This window comes from Lagenorhynchus albirostris, chromosome 15 (genome assembly GCF_949774975.1).
Source record: "Lagenorhynchus albirostris chromosome 15, mLagAlb1.1, whole genome shotgun sequence".
Taxonomy (NCBI): Eukaryota; Metazoa; Chordata; class Mammalia; order Artiodactyla; family Delphinidae; genus Lagenorhynchus; species Lagenorhynchus albirostris.
In genome coordinates, this window is record NC_083109.1 from 38,606,380 (window position 1) to 38,624,020 (window position 17,641).

The window sequence follows — 17,641 nt, forward strand, 5'->3', positions numbered from 1 at the left end:
TAACAGCTAAATCTTCTAAGCATTTTTAACTATATAAATGCATCTCCCCCCAACAACAATGATCAAGCCAGGAAGCTTCCTTTGAACTTTAAATTGACTTACATTTCAAAGAGTGCAAGAGCACCTCCCAACCCCACATCCCTGAGGTTTGGTCTCTAAATGGGGCCAGTGACTTGCTAAAAGCGCCCTCTGACCCAGAGCTCTGTTTCCTTTAGATACTGAAGTCCAATAAAGCCACTTTATAGCCATGGAGGAAATGAACAGGCTGTTGTTCTCAAAGAATGTGAAGGCCTCACCTGTGCCCTGGAGATAGGAGCTTTATGAGTCCTGGGGTACCGGGACAGCCCCGGATGTGTGCTGTCTCCAGAGAAACAAGTTGATCTGAGGTTTTTCCTGATGACTTGGAAACCCTGCCACATGTCATGCAGTGCTTATTTCTTCGGCAGGTTTTATATTCTCTGGTGTCATTCAGCAATTTCATGAGAGCGAGACAATGGATTGAGAAGCAATAAAGGAAATTCTTCCCGTTCTTTAAGGTATGAGTCATCTTTACCATTGAAACCTTTGGTCAATGTCTGAAGAGAAGAGACAACGTATACTTTTTTTGGGGGTGGGGTGAGGTGGGGAGACTTGTCAAATGGGGTGCTTCCATTAAGGAAAGAAAGATGGTTAGGGGTATATTAACACACACTATGTGGTTTGATTGCATTTTCTCTCACTCCAGTTCCTGTGTGTGCTGCCAGAGTGAACCATGGGTTTGTGAGAATTGTCAGTATCAGTTCCTAAGAGTAAGGGGCAGAGTGGCATTAAGTAGGCCGCCCACGCATTATGGCATCTATTTTAGAAACAGTAATGCTAGCTCACATTCTTGAGCATTTATTCTGTGCAGACACTACTCTTAAATGCTTTGCAAATATTTAGTCCTTCAATATGCATAGTGGCACCGTGCAGTAGATGTGGAAGATTGTGCAAAATAACTGCAAGTCATTGCCTCTCCCTGTATCCTTGCCCCTTTCCAATGTGACTTTGCCACTTTGCATCAAGAGGTAGAGTCTATATCCTTGCCTTCTGAATCTGCGATCACTTCCTTACAGTCCTTTGGTCAGCCAGGCGAACTAGGAGCTGGCTGGCCTAGGGTGACCCTGGCTGGGATGGCCCCTAGCTTCCATGGGGTCTCTCATCCGTCAGGTGAGTAGCCTGGATTGTTCACATGGCTGGGCAGGGTCTAAGTGAAGAAGTGGAAATGCAAAACCTTGCTGAGATCTAGGCTTATAGCTGACACAATACTTCTCCTAAAGGCTATCAGGCAGAGAAAGTCATAATGGCCAACTCAGATTGAAGGAGTAATTGAACCCAGGAATCAGATTTGGAGTGCCTTGTTCTTTGGTCAACATGCCTCTGAAAATCATGGTAACCACCCAACGGGGCTATTTCCTAATCCCCTCTATTAGGAGTGCCTCTGTGCTTATTGCTCATTATGGCGTTGATGGCTTATTTCACTTCCCTATTTAGGGGCCTTCGGGGATTCCAAGAACGACTTCTCAGAAGCCATATTTACACCCGACCCAAGAAGGAAAGGCCTGCAGTGTCTAAGGTAGTTACAAAACGTCTGTGTGATTACAGTGAGGTCTGTTTTTTTTCTTTTTCCCTTTTTCCTTTTTTTTTTTTTTTTTGCGCCTCTTGCCTTGTTTCATTTTTATGGCCACTGCAAACTGACACTGGAACAGCAGGTTGAAATGCCTTTCAAGCACTTTGATTACCACCATGAAAACAAAGTGCTTTCTGGCCTTGGGTAGACACAGTGTCTGAGAATTATTACAGTCAGTCTTTGCCTGTGATTCAGCGAAGCTCCCCAATTTCATAGCGAGCACCATAGCAGACTTCCCAATTCGCAGCCTAGCATATATGCAACATTCCTTGGAGTATCTTTAAGATCTTGGATCATATAAAATAGCTCCCTCCCATAAAAGCACATACAAACTTACCATTGTTGAATGTTTTTTTAAAGTAGAATCAGGAACAAATCTGTGACCTTGTGGCCCCGAGGTGGGAACACTATCTATAAAGTTGCCCAGACATTCTGCCTGTCAGTAGGATGTTTTCATTGAACATGGGTATAAAAGAAGAAGGAGCCAGGATAGGCCAACATTTTTTACATGCCACAGCTCCGTTTATACATTTTAAACCTTGTTAACATTTGCTAACAAGAAAGTTAAGAACTTGGAGCTATAAAAACAGGAATGCCTTGCTAACTAAATAAATATATGTGTGAACCCTGGGTTTTGCTCCCTGCTCTGGACTGTCTTGTGATCAAGCAAAAGGAAAAAGAAAAAAATAAAAAAGAAGCCTAGCTTTGGTTTGTAAAATAGCTAGTAAGTCCTTGGAGTTTTCTTTCCTTTGCATGTTTCTCCGAGTTTCTGTTGATTTCACCTTTTGCAGAATTCAAATTCACAGGAGTCATTTAGTTGTTCACCAACAGTAGGGTTTTGAGGATTCTAAAGCATTTAGAGTTGCCCTCTCAAAATCAGCAAAATTACGCTAAGAATGTGAAACAGCAGAGAGAAGTGAGTCCTGGCCATATGATACCCTTTCGCTTTTGGAAAAAGAATCACATCAGGCACCCTTTTCCCCCAGCACTTTTCATCAACTTCTATCTGTATATTTTTTCTGGGGGCTTATAAACCATTTCCTCTCTTCTGTTTCCTGCTGCCCACTCTAGTCTCTGCCACTTCCTTGCAGTAAACAGCTTCCTTGCAGACAGCAAACAGCATCATTGCTTTATTTAGCATAAATGAACTCATGAGTCTTCACTGAGAAGCTGAAGCACTTGTTTCTCCCTCTGTCTCTCTGTCTCGTCTCTGTTCTCCACCTATTTTCAAGGTTCAAAGACCTATGTACAAATAACATATTGAAAGCAGTAAGCTAGAGAATAAAAAATAAATAAATATATAGTGAAACCACAGGCAGTTTAAGCAAATACATCTTTGGTAGAAAATGGCTGTGTTGGCTATTATTTGGCCCACTAATGAAAGTTAATTTTTACTCCATTGAAAATCTGTTTCCAAAACCTAACTTCTCTGAGCTGAGGAAAAAGGTCTGGTCCAGGGCAGTACCAGAATCCAGGGATGTTAAGCAGTGCAAAAGCCTTTAACTCACAGATGCCTGCATCCACTTTACACAGACAAAGCAGCTGACCTTCATCACCCTAGAAGGTAGGCACCATTCTCTGCCTTCTGTAGATGAGGAGACAAGCTCAGAGATGTCAGAACTGACCTCCCCAAGACCACACAGATCATAAGCCTCCGCACTGATATTTGAACCCAGGCTGTCCTTGCTTTCCGACCTCCTCAGGCACCATAGGAGAGAGACTATTGCCTGGTCTTCCTTCATCAGGTCACACAGAATGTCTCAGGGGCCCACCATCTAAGCACATATAACCCCTAAATCCAGGGTCTCCTTTTTTCCTCTCGACAGCTTTGCCATCTCCTCACAACAGCTGCCTATTACCTTTCCTGAAGGGCGACATCTTCACCAATCACTGCCCTCCCATCCCCAGCCTGAGAGGAGGCCCTCCCTAGACAGGGCCAGCCTTCAGCCTTCACCTCTGCTTCACTCTCAGGAATCCTCTCCCCTCCCCGGTGCTTTTGGAAACAAAATCCTATCTCCCTCCAAGGCTCATTCTGCTTCCCTTCCTGCTCCAGCCCCTGTTGCCATAGACTGTCTTGAGGGGATGTGAGACTGGATTCCAGCCCCTGGTACCTTCCCCTTGTGGTACCCTGGCGTGGTGGCCCCTCGACCTACCAGCATCCACTCCTCCCCTCTGGACAGTGTCTCTAGTTATGAGTTTCTTGGATGGTGGACTGGTGAAAGGCCAACCAGAGACCTGCTGGCTTAAGAAGGGGCTCTGAGATCCTTTGCTTTGCCACTCTGGGATCTTCAGAGTTTCCACTTAGCATCCAAGTCCTGTTTCCTCAGACTGTGGTCTGAGGGAAGTTTCTGTGTGCATCCAGAACAACTTCCCAAGGTGCCCTCATGTTCTCAGGACAGTGGGTGGCTGCCTTCCTTTACTCCATGAAGGCTCCTGAATGTGTAGAGATGTAAATAGTTATGAAGACTTATGAAAACTTGGAAAAACAGTCTCAGGAAGTAATGCCTGAACTCCAAGGGAGAGCTATGTGGCTGTAGGACCCGAGGCCACGTTTCCTCAAGGCAGAGCTTGAGAAGGGAACTGGAGTGTATGTGATTCATTGCGAGAGGTCTCTCAGGAAAAAGAGAGCAAGAGAAGTAGAGGAGACAGAAGAAGGAGCTAGGATGTGGTCTCACCTAAAGTCTAGCCTCCACCTGATCCCATGGAGAGTTCTGGAGCTGGGTTTACACTAGAGTTTCTCTCACCTGGAGACAAGGAGCTGGCCTTTGGTCACTGCCATCAGTTAGATACTAGCTGCAGGACACCCCAGGTTGAGGAAATAAACTTCTGGGGAAGTTGGCACTTTTGGTCAAGGGCAGTCCTTCAGAAAAGGGGTGGTGGACAGAGAGAGCACCTATCATTGGACACTCACAGCAGCTGGAGTATGGAAGCACTGCTTTGATAAACAGGATTTGATGGTGACTGAGAATGTTCACTACACAGTTCACAGGAACACAGCCATCCTTTCCCATGAGAAGTCCTTAAGAGAGTGGAACCTTGGTTCATTCCTAGAAAACCCCAAATCTATCTTTAGTAAGCCTGAGAAGAAGCCTGAGTAATATGGTTTATTGCTCATGGTGTGTCTGCATTCTATATTGGAGTGCTTAGAAAAGGTTATATGGTCTTAGTACCCTCCCCAGAAAACACACTTAATAGGTAGACATTTAATTAAAATATTAGAATGGAGAAGAAAAATAAATTAGTATGCAATGACTCTTTATTAATATTTGACTCAAACTGGGCCAAAAGGAAAGGAAATCTATTTGTTATCTACAACTCAATTGTTGATCTTATTAGGAAAGGAAATCTCAGAACTTCAGAACAGGAAGGGACCTTGGGTACCATCTAGTCTAACCCTCTCATTTTACAGATAAGGAAACCAGGACCCATGGAGGTCAAGGTCTATGGACTGTGGTTTTGTGTGTCTTCCTTTCTCTGTGATGGTAAGTATACTAATGGCCAGACCAAACAGTGTTGTTTGGTTCACTTACACACATTTGAAAGAGCCCCTGCATCTGGAAGGCCCATCAGATGGGAATCGATCCCCCTGGGATGGTGGTAACTTGACTAAATATCTTGCTATGATCAAAGCATCTTTGGGAGCCATTAGCTCTCTAGAGCAATGCCCTGTTGAAATCTGTGGAAGAATTGGATGCAAGCTGTGGAAGACTTTTTAATAGCATTCCAAGTTCCCATATTAGATTCTACTCTTACAAATTTCACCTTGGCTGTGATCTCAGCATTCTCGTGTGTAAAATGAAGCCACTGATGTCCACCCTCCCAGAATGGCAGAGTGGCTCCGAGGTTCCCATAAACAGCATAAATATATAGTCTTATAAATCTAAGAGGAAGATTCAAGATTGACTTATTTAGTACAATCATTATACTTATTGATGAATAAATTCAGTTAAGAGAATTCTCTAGGGTTACTAGGAGGAATTAGACATAATCTCTAATGTAACCAGGTCCCTTCAGCCTGGATTTTTTAAATAAGCAGAATTATTTATAACTTAAAATATAAGGGCAAAATCATATATAGCCAATGCCCACTAGAAAAGTCTTAAATTTACAGAGTGCCTGACTCTGTGTTTTCACTTTGACAGACCCCACAGGAACCGATTCCAACAAAGTTAGCTGCAGATTCATCTCCCACTTTGCTTATGATGAAAAGATTGTTTGAACCTTCTTACCAGGCTCTGGAATATTATTCCGTAAGTCAAAAGTGTTTTAGAGTCAAATGCTAAATGACTTCAAAACTGAAGGTAAGCTCCATGCTCCAGTCCCAGTAACATTAAACCAGGTAAGACCGAAAGTCACAAAAGCTCATGTCCCCAACAAATACTGGGCAAGTCCCTTCCATGACATTTATAACCAGTCATCACAGACCTGGCAGGCTCTTCCCAACTCAAAGGTCCCATTAATATTTGGTTATTTTTCAAAGAAAAAAAGAAAGGCTAAAGCCCACCCTGCCTTCTCATGATAAGTCACAATCATTAACTTACTGTATCGTGTGCCTAATCGATATTATTCTGTGCAAGATGCACTTTGTAAATGTTGGTTTGATGGATGGATGAATGAATGTGTGTTTATAGAAGAACCAACCCTATCTGATAAGAGAGCTGTCTGTTCAGTATTAAATCATCATCCAGTGCAGACTTAAGGTAAAGCCAGTGAGGACAGTCTTCTGAAAACTGGAGCAGGTCTTCAATATTTACAAATACACTTACAATACAAATACACATACAAATACACAAATACACAAACCAAGGTTTGGTTTTGCTAATTTGCTCCTGACAGAAAGTGAATAGAAGGTCTTTACTCAATACATCTTAACAGGAGCCAAAGTCATTCTATTCCCTCAACCAAACCCTGATAAAATGCAACATGTTTAAACCAATTGAGAATTTGAAATAGAGGTTAGCTCTTTCTGCTTTCTATGTTTCTTCTTAGTTACTGTTGAAAGAGCTAGGAGATAAGTTATGATTTGCCAAATTTACTTAAGTGATTTTTGATCCTGATTAAGACCTTGGGATTAGACACAAACAGAATGCAGATTTAATGAAATCAAACCATAGGGGAACAAAAGTTGCTACCCCAAAATGTATCTCTTTGGCTTGAAGATTACTTTGGGCTGATTGTTTTTAAGAAACAAAAGACTCAGGAAGAGCTTTTACCTCCTCCCCTTAACTGTCTCAAAGAATTTAGATAAAGAGCCTATAGATAAATAAAATATAATGTGAACTTGGTGTTGTAGACTGGGGAAAACTTAGTAAGGCCTGTTTGGTCAAAGTCCTCTCTGTGTCCCATTGTCTTTGCATGGCCCAGCAGACATCTGTTTACCGAACATTTCTCTTTCATCTTCCTGTAACTTGCCTTCCTTCCCTTTTTTATTTTTTCTTGTGATTGTTTTTTCTTTTTTTCTTTTTTAACATATTTATTGGAGTATAAATGCTTTACAATGGTGTATTAGTTTCTGCTTTATAACAAAGTGAATCAGTTATACATATACATATGTTCCCATATCTCTTCCCTCTTGCATCTCCCTCCCTCCCACCTTCCCTATCCCACCCCTCCAGGTGGCACAAAGCACCGAGCTGATCTCCCTGTGCTATGCGGCTGCTTCCCACTAGCTACCTATTTTACGTTTGGTAGTGTATATATGTCCATGCAACTCTCTCACTTTGTCACAGCTTACCCTTCCCCCTCCCCAAATCCTCAAGTCCATTCTCTAGTAGGTCTGTGTCTTTATTCCTGTCTTGCGCCTATGTTCTTCATGACTTTTTTTTTTCTTAGATTCCATATATATGTGTTAGCATACAGTATTTGTTTTTCTCTTTCTGACTTACTTCACTCTGTATGACAAACTCTAGGTCCATCCATTTCATTACAAATAACTCAAGAACTTCCTTCCCTTTTACATCCAAATACCCTACCCCCTTGTCCTTCTCTCAGATGGAGTATAGGCTTCAATTGCCTAACCATCCTTGTGACCCATGCTCTTATGGAACCCCCCAGCCCACCGCCACGTGCGTAACTGAAATTAATTTTCTCCTGCTAACCTATCTCCTGTAAATTTAATTCTTAAACCAGCCAGAAGAATCTAGAAGGACAGAGGATAGAAGGATGGCTTTTTCTTTCCCCACACAACTCCTAAAGGACTTGTTTGTGGTTTTAGTCTCTGTGCTACATTGACTATAAAACTGGCCCCAGTGCTCCACCCTACCCTTTGCCATGGGACTTTGAAGCAACTCCGGTTAACAAGTGGAGTCTATTTCTCCTCCCCTGGAATCTGGACTAGCCTCATGACTTGTTCTAACCAACAGAAGGTGAAGGAGTGATGGGCTTTGAGCCCAAGCCTCCCCAGGCCTTGCATGTATTGCTCTTCCAGAAAACTCCTTCCTCATGAACAAGCCTGGGCTAGCCTTCTGGAGAGTGAGAGACCACGTGGAGGAGAAACCAGTTGCCTTAGTCACGACCACTGAAAACCAGTCGGTAGACAAGTGACCACTATATATATTAGACAGTCCACTCAAGATCAGCAGGCTGCCTGCTGCATCTACAGCTGACCACAGATGCATCAGTGATCTCAGTTAAGACCAGAAGAATCATCCAAGGGACCCAGAGCCATGAAAACAGCAATATGTGCTTACTGATTTTTAAGACATTGAATTTTGGAATTTTGGGGCGCTCTGTCATGTAGCAATAATTATTGACACAGGTAGTATAACTGAGACACGGAATGTAAGACTGGTTTATTGTATGAGAAAAGTTCTTGATGGCATTTAGTTTGGATACTGGAGATTTAACCCGAGAATGGGGTAGGTATTTCACTGCAGAAGAGACAAAGTGGGTACATGATAGCTGAAAGAAGGATTAAATTTTTCTATGCAGCTGTAAGTTATAAAATGGCTACCAATGCCGGAAAGTTTCAGGAAGATAGACATTGGATAAAATTTTCCTGATAGTTCAAGCTGTACAGAGATGGGCAAGGTCGTTTGGAAATGTGAGGGGGTTCTTGTCACTATGAGTTCAGTGAAGCTCAACTGGAGGGTGAAATTTCCAAGGAGCTGTACTCACTCTGGGATGTGTTAATCACCACTCCTAAGGTTTGAAGTGGTTAAAAAAAAATTAAAAAAAAAAAGTCCAACTCAAACCTACTTAAGCAAGTAACACCCAGGATATCTCCCTATCTCTCCCTCTCCTTTTCTCTTCCCTTCTCTCCTCTCCTTTCCTCTCCTCTCCCCTCTCCTCCCTTCCCTTCCCCTCCTTTTCTCTCTCTCTCTCTCCCTCCCTCCTTACCTCCCTCCTTATTTCTGAATCTCTCTGTCTCTTTTCTGCACTGGCTAATTTTCAGGCAAGATTTCTTCATGTATGGTGGCCCTAGGCTCTCAAACCTTATATATCCTATAGAAATCCCCATAGAAACACACCACTTTTCTGAAATATGTTTTCTCCCCAAATGTCCTAGAATTGAGATCACATTGTCCTGAATTGGATCACACATCCAACGCAAGTCACGTGGCCAAGCTGCCCCAAATCAAGGGTGGGGAAGGATACACTCCACCTATGATGAGGTCACAGAAAGGATGTGGGTACAGGGAGGGATGAAGAATTAGTCAAAAATTCAAAAAAAAACAAAAATCCCACTCCAATGGTGGGGCTGGTTCACTTCCAAAAAGGTCAAGTAGGGAAAATTCAGCCTTATCCAAATCATATAGGATGAGAGTGGGGTGAGGTGCTCTCCCAGAGTAAATGTGAGACCCATCAGCAGAAGACAAGGAGTGGATCCTCAACAAACAAAAAACAAAGTGTCCTCTACTGGATGTGGTTAGATTAAAGGACTTTATGATCCTTTCTAACATTTGTTCTGGCAGTTCTTCACAGTGAGAATAAAGTCAGCCTAAAGGATGTGGACTCAAGGATTCAGGGAAGTCAGCCTCCTTGAGGCAGTTAGGTTCAATGCAGTTCAAAAGTACTCAATGAGCGCTTAACCATGTGGTGGGTGCTGGATGAGGTGCCTTGGGTGCTGTGGCTCACCAGCCCCAAATGGTAAATATTTTCCTTCCTGCTAGGCCACCATCTGAAAATGCCATAACAGGTATGCAAACCTCCTGTTTTCCTTCCTGTCTTCCTAGGCTCCTTCCCGCCTTTCTTCTTTTCTTGCTTGGTTCTGATCTCAGTGGCAGGTGACTGAGTTGATCATATTCTTCATTTCCTGGTATGTGATCATCATTGTACCACATCCTTAACTATTTGATTTGTTTATTCTCTTTCATCTCTATTCTCTCTCTTTTTTTTAATACAGTTTCTTTTTATTTATTTATTTATATATTTGTTTGGCTGTGTTGGCTCTTTGTTGCTGGGCGCGGGCTTTCTCTAGTTGTGGCGAGCGGGGGTTACTCTTCATTGCGGTGCACTGGCTTCTCATTGCGGTGGCTTCTCTTGTTGTGGAGCACAGGCTCTAGGCACGCGGGCTTCAGTAGTTGTGGCTTACGGGCTCTAGAGCGCAGGCTCAGAAGTTGTGGCTCATGGGCTTAGTTGCTCCGCAGCATGTGAGATCTTCCCGGACCAGGGCTCCAACCCGTGTCCCCTGAATTGGCAGGCGGATTCTTAACCACTGCACCACCAGGGAAGTCCCTCTTTCATTTCTATTCTCTATCCTCATTCCCTTCATCCCAGATGCAACATGACTGTATTTAATAAGTAGCTTTGGGTTTATATGTATTTTTGGAAAAAGTATATTTTTACATACTGCATTTTAAATTTCCTTAATTTTTATACATTATATGATTTGTATACATATTTATATGTAACACGTGTGTATTACATTACATATCACATATACATATACATATAGTTTGGTTTTCTACTGCCCCTCTCTGTTCTAGATTTTCAGTCCACCCAGGTTTCTTTGTTTATATCGAGTTCAGTAACTTCTTACTGCTTCAGGTAAAGTTTTCCATCCCATAATTTTTTAAGGAGCCCTAAATGTTAATATCCTTTACAGAAGTGACTCATCATTGTGTATAAATGACTGATACCCAGTCCTGAAACAAGTCTCGACAGGAGACTGCCCTGCAACCTGGAATGGAACATGGAGTGAGGGAAAGGCAGACGTGGGACCATCGAGTCCCCCATCACTACCATCCATAGGATGGTTCCTCTGAAATTCTAAGAAGACCTGGCTCATCTACTGACCTTGACAGTGAACAGAAATAACAGCCCAGTTTTTTTAGAGAGTGGGAAACAAACCACAAATCATCTAGAATGGGAGCCAGAGCTCCAGACCCCAAACCAGCAGCACATAACAGGGAAAGTCCACTTGAATGAAACCAAAGTGTCCCTGTCAAAGGTTTCCAAAGACTTTTATCTGCCACCCCATCCTGAGACTCGTCAATATATGTGAGGCCTCCCTTTGAATGACAGGAGTGAAGAAAAACAAAAAAACACTTTGAAAAATAATATTGTTTCCAAGGCCTGTCTCCTAAGCCAAAAAAAAAAAAAATTAATGTCTCAATAGCTGGGAGTTATTAAAATGCTTATGCAGGAGAACAAGTCATGCGCCAACTCTTCAAAAAGAGGTCTTGCCACTGGCACTCCTGGTTAGAAATAATTACAAGGAATTCATCATAATTTTGTCTTACAAAATTGCTCACCATTGAAACCTAGTTTTGAGGGAGATCAGGTTACCTTGTTAGAATGGTCTTAAATGTTGATATACATTTTATGGAAAGTATGCATTTACACATATACGTGAATATACTCCACTACTAGGCAGGACTTTCTATGGGCTTATTTATTAGATTATACACTGTACTGGATTGAATTTTTGACTCTAATTCTTCATCCCTCCCTGTACCCACATCCTTTCTGTGACCTCATCATAGGTGAAATGTATCCCTCCCTACCCTTGATTTGGGGCAGCTTGGCCATGCGACTTGTGTTGGCCAATGGAATGTGCGTAGAAGTAACTGTGGAACAATGCTGAGTCTAGGTCTCAGTAGGCTCTGCTTGATTTTCGGCATTTCTGTCATCCCCATGACAAACTTCCCCAGGGCAATTCTCTGGACTCCAGAAGAAACACACTAGGGCAGGCCAGAGCCCAGCCCTGAGTGAGGAGCTAAGTTAAGCCAGACCTTTAGCTCAAGGCAGAGCTGCCAACTGAACACACAATCGGTCCGTGGACCCCCAGCCAACCCACGGATGCTGGTGGGAATAAATGATTTAAATGTCATGAATGTGATATTGCTTGCAACATCATGGTCAATGCTTGAAATATCATGGTCTGTTTTCTGACATGTTAAAAATATCTCATCTGAATGTAATTATCATCAGTCTCCTTTAAGACATTCATGTTGGAGTCAAGGGTATCTCCCCATTTCCATTTATTTTTAAGTATACATTGCTGTTCCAAAGTGTGACAGACTGCTGTCAAGAGATTTTATGAGGCAGATCACCTTCCGAAGCATTTCTTCTTCAGTTTTGGACTACAGTGGTGTAGTACAACAGTCTGACTATAATAATTCTGCTCTTATCAGTAGGAAACAGTAAACCGTTTTTCATTGTTTCCCTTAAATGTCATTTATTGCAGATATGGAAAGAAATGAAGGAGAATAATGGACCCAATGACTCCCAGCTTGTTTTGGAGATGTTATTATTCCTCAAGGGGAAGAATAGTGAAGGATGAAAGGCAACTGTTTCAGGCTTTGGGGGTCATATAAGCACCCATCAACCTGCATAGCCATTTCTGATAGGAATATGTCCTTCCTCTGGTGAGGTCTGTCTGATGGTTTCTCCCTGTTCTGCTCTCAATTGCTAGGGACTCCTCTATATCCCTTAGGACATTTCTAGGCTGCAAACTGAGCCCTGCATCCTGGAGAAGCAGTTTATCAAAGTAAACACCTACTATATTCCACCTACTATATGGCATCTTGTAGATGCTGAGGATACACACCACAGCTGAGATTAACACAGATAAGTGTTTTTGTTCTTAGGAAGCTTCATTTTACTCATGGGACGTGAACTATAAAAACTGAAATTCAGTACAATAGTTTCAGATAGTGCTAAGTGTAATAAAGCAAAGAGAACAGGGTAATGGAATAAAGTATGAGGTGGTCAGAGAAGGCCTTTTTAAAGAAGCCTAGACCTGAAATATCAAAAGGAACAAAGCATAGTAAGATCTGGGGAGAGGGTGTCCCAGGCAGCAGAAAAGCCAGCACAAAGACTCAGAAGCAGAAACACAGTTGAAGATTTTGAGAACTGAAATGGTCAATGTATATTGAGCATAGCAAACAAAGGGAAGAGAAATATGAGATCAAAAACTTAGACAAGGACCACGTAATAAGGTCTTAAAAGCAGGAGTAAGAAATTTGTGTTGTGTTCTAATGTCAACAGGTAGCATTGGCAGCTTTCAAGCAGGGAAGTGACATGATCTGATTTGGACATGATCTGGATTTTAGAAACCATCACTCTAGCGGCCACATGAAAAATGGATTCTAGGGAAGTAATAGTGGAAGTAGGGAGACCAAATAGAAAGTGACTGCAGGTATCCGGGGACCGAGGGTGGCAGCCAAAATGGTATGATGTGGTCAGATCAGAATTTTGGAGGCAGAGCCAACAGGACATATGTAGACTGGAAGTAGGTGGGGAAACAGAGAGAAATCTAAAAGATACCCTTGAGTTGACGGCCTGAGATAATGTACAGATCATTTTGTTGTAACTGATAAGAGAAATACGAAGAGCAGAGCAGGTTCTCTGGGGAAATCAGAGTCTGTCTATTCTGTATATTACTTTTGAAATACTAGTTAGACATTCACAACTTAACTATGTTGGATTCAGGAGTTTAATGTGGGAAAACAAGTCACTTGCAATTCCAGTACTAAGAGCTTCTCTCAGAGATATAATTACACTTTTAATCATTCTCTTCTAAGTTCTATCAGACAAACTATTTGCCACAATCAATATATTTATTTAATAAGACTCTGAAAAGCATCTCATGACATGCAGGTACAAATGCAACATGGCCATTGGTTGGTTATTTTTAAGGCAGGCCCTACTTACTTTGCCCTAAGATACTAGTTTGGTGACTTAAACATTTTTGTTCCATGAGGTAAATGATTGGAGCAGTCATGGAGAAGCAGCAGCTAGGGATCTGGTCCCTAAATACTCGGCCACCTCTCTCCACTGTCCACACATACACACGCAGCACAAACTTCAACCCAAGATTTCCACTTTTATAGTGGACTTCCTCCAGTGACTTTACTTGAATAAAGAGTCATATGAATTTTAAATAACTTGGCATCCCCTGCCCCCAAACTCATGCTTTGCCTGGAATGCTTTCTTTTACATCTCAGCATGTGCAGTACTTGGCTGTAAGTAGACTCTATACCTTTCTCTCTTTTTTCGGTATTTTTAGCCAATCTGTATCTTGAGCCAAGATGCCTCCACAGATTCTAGGAACTGAAATAACCCAGGGTTCAGAGGCCTCATGTCAGCCTGCAGCTGAATAAGAGTTAATGAAGCAAAACTGCAATTATCTGGAAAAACTGTGGCAACCAGATCTGGCACTTTTTCCAACACTGATGCCACGGGGACAAACTTCCATGTCACACATTTTATGGTATAGAGCTGAAAATCACTCTGATATTCCTAAAATGATGATGGGATCAGAAACACCATAAGCCCTAACCAGTATGAGAGGCATGTCCTAAAACCAACTGTTCATTTGTAAATATCTTGAAGAGACCCTGGATTTCATTTGTGTGCACATTGTATTGAGCAGGGGTCTTATTACTCTCCAAGGAAACTAATAATGTAATACATACTGGGCTGACAAAAAATAAGAAGTGACCAAGGGATTAATATGTGGCAGAAATGGCTAGGAGATCACCCAAAAACCCATGCTATTCTTTCCTTAATATAAAGTTGTATTAGGATGTGGCTGTCTAGCTGGGGACTACATTTCCCAGCTTCCCTTGCAATTAGGTGGAGTCATGTGACTGTGTTCTAGCCAATGGGATGTTAGAAGAAATGGTCATTCCTGTAAGACTGAATCATAAAAAAATTTCATTTGTGCTTTTCCATGACCTTTCCCCCTACTGACTGGCTGAAATGGGACTATTTCACAAGAAAATCTTGGAAGTCATGTGTTGAAGATGGCAGAGCATCCATTTGCTTTGATCCTTGAATTGCCACAATGATGAGAGACACCTGGTGCCCCATTTACCTGTCCAGTACTCCTGTTTGAGCAAGAAAGAAGACTCTATTGTAACACTTTACGTTACTTGTTAGAGCCTATTCTAATTAATATAGAATAGCAATTGTGGAAGTCACTCAAGATGAAGACCACACCTAATATCTCCAAAATTAATCAGAAATGGTTTCTTATTTTTTTTCTTACCACTTTTAATGGCATTACACTTTTGAGAATATATAGTGTTTGGAAAAATTCTATGCAGGATAATGGCTGTTCTACGCAGGGTTGAATCAACTCTGATGTTACCAAGCCACTTGGCAATCTCAAGAACTATCAGGCTGTTGGTAGTTGACATCTCTTCCTTTGCCTAATCAGCATCAATAACTCCTTTTGTAATAATAACATCTTGGTTTTCCTCTGGGGAACTACAGTTCTCCTGTTGCATACTCAGTGGGAATGCCAATCATGATACTCCATTCTTTCTTGGTCAAGAGTTGACTAGACCCTCTGTACCTGGGATCTCTAATAGAATGTCAAGCAGAATGTAAGAGGAACTAAAAATGGTCATTACCAATTCATTTGGACAAATGAACTCTGAAAATCATTATTTCCTACTTTCTAGATCCCCAGAGTTAGCCTCTGTCCCTGAGTCTTTTCTGGTGTTTCCTTCAATTCTCTGAATTTCTGAATTTCCTTTTAATACATTACTTTTATTTATATTTCATGTTATTGTTGTATATTTGTTATTTATTGCTGCAAAACAAATTACCCCAAAACTTTAAAAAACAATAAATATTTATTATCTCACACAATTTCTATGGGTGAGGGATTCAGGAGTGGCTTAGCTGGGTGATTCTGGCTCAGGGTCTCTCTCATGAGGTTGCAGTTACATGTCCACCAAACCATCAATCAACTGAGAGTCTGACCAGAGAAGAGGCATCTACTTTGCAAGTGGCTCACTCAAACGGTTGACAAGTTGGTGCTGGCTGTTGGTAGGAGGCCTCAGCTCTGTTTCTCATGTGCTCTCTTGAGTGTCGTCATGGCATGATAGCAGGCTTCTCCCTGAGGAAGTATCCAAGAGACCAAGATGGAGCTGAAATGCCATTTTATGATCTAGCCTCAGAAGTTGTACATTGCCATTTATTTCATATTCTACTGGTTACACAGTGTCAGCCTTGATTCACTGTGGGAGGGGTCTCTACAAGGGTGTGAATATCTGGAGGCAAAGATGATTGGGGGCCATCTTGGAGCCTGCCAAGCATGTGCGGTTAATTTCTGTTTCTTGTAACCACAAAAACCTAGTTGAGGTACCTGATTAAGTTGAAAAAGTGCAGGCTGTTTTCACATATCCTTAAGAACAAGTCTAAGATGTAGAAGAATTTAACTTCTGAGAGAAAGTTCCCAAGAATTTGGCGGTACTCTTTGGACAATATATATTTTTATTAGGTTCTATATTCCCAACTTACATTCAACTTTGATTACGGTGACTACAAAATTTTCTATTGTGATGATCTCCCCAAACCCTGGGAACCTTTAATAACAGCACTCTACAAACTTTAAAAATGGAGAGGGCTTCCCTGGTGGCACAGTGGTTGAGAATCTGCCTGCTAATGCAGGGGACATGGGTTCGAGCCCTGGTCTGGGAGGATCCCACATGCTGCAGAGCAACTAGGCCTGCGAGCCACAACTACTGAGCCTGCGCGTCTGGAGCCTGTGCTCCGCAACAAGAGAGTCTGCGATAGTGAGAGGCCTGCGCACCGCTATGAAGAGTGGCCCCCGCTTGCCACAACTAGAGAAAGCCCTCGCACAGAAACAAAGATGCAACACAGCAAAAATAAATTAATTAATTAATAAACTCCTACCCCCAACATCTTAAAAAAAAAAAGAAAAAAAAATGAAGAGACTAACCCCAAAACCACATATCTTAATCCATGGCATGTGTCCACAGTAACTTCCTATCTGTCACATTTCCAAAAGATTATCTTCTTAGATGAGTATTTGCGGTAATCCTTTGAGAGATATCAATATAACAATATAAGTTGTTCATTTTTCTTCTGTTAGTCATAGTATCTTATTAAAATTATTCCATTGAGTAAATTAGAATCAAAGAGAGCTGGATCGTGTAATCCAACTTCCTTGTTTTACAGATGAAGAAACTGAAGCCCATAAAGATTATGCAAGGTTCCCATGGCCACACATTCAATGCAAGAGTCAGAAGTTGAACCCAAGTATCCCAAGGCAAGAGCCAGAAGTTGAATCCATACCAACATTTTCCTATTATATAAGTTTAATCTGTGTTGTTTGACTAGTATCTTGGAAGTCAGTCTAATCACTCCATTTGATATTTGATTGACAAGTAAGAGCATGTTATACTTTCTTCCAAACTTTATCAGAAGTAATAACAACAAATATATGAAAAAATTGTATCATATAATTACTTAATCCCACTTTAAACAGGAAATGGAGATCCCACTTTAAACAGGAAATGGAAATCCCACTTTAAACAGGAAATGAAAAAATTGTATCATATAATTACTTAATCCCACTTTAAACAGGAAATGGAAATTATCATATAATTACTTAATCCCACTTTAAACAGGAAATTATTTCAGTAATCAAAATAGCCACATTTAATCTGGGCATGATTCAAGATGTTATGCTTCTGCTTTCCTTCTAAGTCCATTAAGGACTGGCCTTAAGTCATATAACCCAGAGGTTTCTTCCAGTGACTCTAGTCTTGTAATTTAGGAATTAAACCA

The 17,641-nt window shown here is 41.5% G+C and overlaps 1 long non-coding RNA gene across 1 annotated transcript; it reads left to right on the top strand.

Moving 5' to 3' along the window:
• Window positions 1-409: 409 nt before the first annotated feature.
• Window positions 410-17,128, top strand: LOC132506326 (uncharacterized). The gene is made up of 5 exons (XR_009535783.1): window positions 410-536; window positions 1,513-1,627; window positions 5,058-5,130; window positions 5,791-5,898; window positions 17,030-17,128. It is a non-coding gene; the product is annotated as an uncharacterized LOC132506326 (long non-coding RNA).
• Window positions 17,129-17,641: the final 513 nt, after the last annotated feature.